Source organism: Salmo salar, unplaced genomic scaffold (assembly GCF_905237065.1).
Source record: "Salmo salar unplaced genomic scaffold, Ssal_v3.1, whole genome shotgun sequence".
NCBI lineage: Eukaryota > Metazoa > Chordata > Actinopteri > Salmoniformes > Salmonidae > Salmo > Salmo salar.
The window spans coordinates 90481-94431 of record NW_025547632.1 but is presented as its reverse complement, the minus strand read 5'-3'; the positions used below and the strand labels follow the sequence as shown (position 1 = coordinate 94431).

The window sequence follows — 3951 nt, the reverse complement described above, 5'->3', positions numbered from 1 at the left end:
TGTTTGTGTAGACTGCTCCTTGTCTTTTCTAGGGCAGTAGTTCAGGTGGCTGTTTGTGTAGACTGCTCCTTGTCTTTTCTAGGGCAGTAGTTCAGGTGGCTGTTTGTGTAGACTGCTCCTTGTCTTTTCTAGGGCAGTAGTTCAGGTGGCTGTTTGTGTAGACTGCTCCTTGTCTTTTCTAGGGCAGTAGTTCAGGTGGCTGTTTGTGTAGACTGCTCCTTGTCTTTTCTAGGGCAGTAGTTCAGGTGGCTGTTTGTGTAGACTGCTCCTTGTATTTCTAGGGCAGTAGTTCAGGTGGCTGTCCTTGCTCTTAGTCTGCCTCCTGTCTCTCCGATCATCATAGACAGTTGTAGAAAAAGTACCCAATTGTCATACCTGAGTAAAAGTCAAAAAATATTTGGATCTAAATATACTCAAGTATGAAAAGTAAAATTAAAAGTATAAATCGTTTCAAATTCCTTCTATTAAGCAAAGCAGGTGTCACCATTATCTTGTTTTTTAAAATGTATGGATAGGGGGCACATACCAAAACGAAGATGTAATTACAAAAGATGCATTTGTGTTTCCTGACTCCGCCAGATCAGAGGCAGTAGAGATGACCATGTGTTGTCTTGATAAGTGAATTAGACCATTTTCCTGTCCTGTCTAAGCATTCAAAATGTAACGAGTACTTTTGGGTATCAGGTAAAATGTATAGATTAAAAAGTACATTATTTTCTTTGGGAATGTAGTGATGTAAAATTAGCAAAAATATAAATTCAAAAGTAAAGTACAGATACCCCCCAAAAAACAACTTATGTAGTACTTTATAATATTTTTACTGAAGTTCTTTACACCACTGGCCATGGGTACACCTTCCTGAAAACAATGACTCCATACGTTGCTGAAACCTGTTCTGCCAGTTCATGTCCTTAAAGACTAGAATGTTCCATTGTGGTTACCCAAAAAGATGACAAGATAGTTCACACATTCATCATCCAGGGTTACTGTCAAACAGATATGTTACATTTCTGGTTGGTCCACAACTTGTTTCCTGCTTGTAGCAGGCCGTGTTAACAGGAATCCTTTTCTCTAACTAGAAATCATGTGATTTCATGAGAATATTTTTCTGCAGTGAGAATGTAATGCAAGTCAAGCTGTCCTTGGATGAATGTCAACAAGATTTATAACCAGCATTGTTAAATTAACTGTTGTTATATTTAAAAAAAAATCAATGCTGTCATTTTCTATGTTAGCTTGCTTTTAAAATGTTTTATTGTCACAGACAGCGGATTGGTGCAGTGTAATGTGTTGTTTTACAGGGTCAGCCATAGTAGTATGATAGGTGCAGTGTAATGTGTTGTTGTACAGGGTCAGACAGTAGTATGATAGGTGCAGTGAAATGTGTTGTTATACAGGGTCAGCCATAGTAGTATGATAGGTGTTGTTATACAGGGTCAGCCATAGTAGTATGATAGGTGCAGTGTAATGTGTTGTTGTACAGGGTCAGACAGTAGTATGATAGGTGCAGTGTAATGTGTTGTTGTACAGGGTCAGACAGTAGTATGATAGGTGCAGTGTAATGTGTTGTTGTACAGGGTCAGACAGTAGTATGATAGGTGCAGTGTAATGTGTTGTTGTACAGGGTCAGACAGTAGTATGATAGGTGCAGTGTAATGTGTTGTTGTACAGGGTCAGCCATAGTAGTATGATAGGTGCAGTGTAATGTGTTGTTGTACAGGGTCAGCCATAGTAGTATGATAGGTGCAGTGTAATGTGTTGTTATACAGGGTCAGACAGTAGTATGATAGGTGCAGTGTAATGTGTTGTTGTACAGGGTCAGACAGTAGTATGATAGGTGCAGTGTAATGTGTTGTTGTACAGGGTCAGACAGTAGTATGATAGGTGCAGTGTAATGTGTTGTTGTACAGGGTCAGACAGTAGTATGATAGGTGCAGTGTAATGTGTTGTTGTACAGGGTCAGACAGTAGTATGATAGGTGCAGTGTAATGTGTTGTTATACAGGGTCAGACAGTAGTATGATAGGTGCAGTGTAATGTGTTGTTGTACAGGGTCAGACAGTAGTATGATAGGTGCAGTGTAATGTGTTGTTATACAGGGTCAGACAGTAGTATGATAGGTGCAGTGTAATGTGTTGTTGTACAGGGTCAGACAGTAGTATGATAGGTGCAGTGTAATGTGTTGTTGTACAGGGTCAGACAGTAGTATGATAGGTGCAGTGTAATGTGTTGTTGTACAGGGTCAGACAGTAGTATGATAGGTGCAGTGTAATGTGTTGTTGTACAGGGTCAGACAGTAGTATGATAGGTGCAGTGTAATGTGTTGTTGTACAGGGTCAGACAGTAGTATGATAGGTGCAGTGTAATGTGTTGTTGTACAGGGTCAGACAGTAGTATGATAGGTGCAGTGTAATGTGTTGTTGTACAGGGTCAGACAGTAGTATGATAGGTGCAGTGTAATGTGTTGTTGTACAGGGTCAGACAGTAGTATGATAGGTGCAGTGTAATGTGTTGTTGTACAGGGTCAGACAGTAGTATGATAGGTGCAGTGTAATGTGTTGTTGTACAGGGTCAGACAGTAGTATGATAGGTGCAGTGTAATGTGTTGTTGTACAGGGTCAGACAGTAGTATGATAGGTGCAGTGTAATGTGTTGTTGTACAGGGTCAGACAGTAGTATGATAGGTGCAGTGTAATGTGTTGTTGTACAGGGTCAGACAGTAGTATGATAGGTGCAGTGTAATGTGTTGTTGTACAGGGTCAGACAGTAGTATGATAGGTGCAGTGTAATGTGTTGTTGTACAGGGTCAGACAGTAGTATGATAGGTGCAGTGTAATGTGTTGTTGTACAGGGTCAGACAGTAGTATGATAGGTGCAGTGTAATGTGTTGTTGTACAGGGTCAGACAGTAGTATGATAGGTGCAGTGTAATGTGTTGTTGTACAGGGTCAGCCAGTAGTATGATAGGTGCAGTGTAATGTGTTGTTGTACAGGGTCAGACAGTAGTATGATAGGTGCAGTGTAATGTGTTGTTGTACAGGGTCAGACAGTAGTATGATAGGTGCAGTGTAATGTGTTGTTGTACAGGGTCAGACAGTAGTATGGTGACCCTGGTTTGTTATCCCTTTCCCTTAGTCTTCCTCCTGTCTCTCCTATCACCATGGTTGCACCTTCCTGAAACTAACTAACTAACTAACTAACTAACTATATTAATACACATAACAATATCATTAACTATATTAATACACACAACAATATCATCAACTATATTAATACACACAACAATATCATCAACTATATGAATACACATAACAATATCATCAACTATATTAATACACATAACAATATCATTAACTATATTAATACACATGACAATACCATCAACTATATTAATACACACAACAATATCATCAACTATATTAATACACACAACAATATCATCAACTATATTAATACACATGACAATCGTCGTCTTACCTTTTATCTCTCAATAGAAACAGAGTCTGAATGATCATTCGGTCGTCGAAAGTTACTTTCGTTTGCTCTGCTCATTTACATATCAGGTTCTACCTGTTCTCTCTCCGAGTCCCTCTCTCTTTACAGCTCTTACAATGAGCCTTGGCAAACATTCTACAACTGTCTGGAAGTCTATTGGAGGGATGTGACACCATTCTTCCACAAGAAATTACAGCATTTGGTGTTTTATTGATGGTAAATTTTCAATTGTGTTGAGACTCTGACCTGTCCAATGAGCCACATTGATTAAAGAATCCTACAGTACCAAAACACCCTCTCACACACACACACACACACACACACACACACACACACACACACACACACACACACACACACACACACACACACACACACACACACACACACACACACACACACACACACACACACACACACACACACACACACACACACACACACACACACACACACAC

General features: G+C 39.7%; 1 long non-coding RNA gene across 1 annotated transcript; it reads right to left on the bottom strand.

Moving 5' to 3' along the window:
* Positions 1-272: 272 nt before the first annotated feature.
* Positions 273-3541, bottom strand: LOC123732125 (uncharacterized). Its single transcript, XR_006762980.1, has 2 exons — positions 3476-3541; positions 273-375 (listed from the first exon to the last, which is right to left on the bottom strand). It is a non-coding gene; the product is annotated as an uncharacterized lncRNA (long non-coding RNA).
* Positions 3542-3951: the final 410 nt, after the last annotated feature.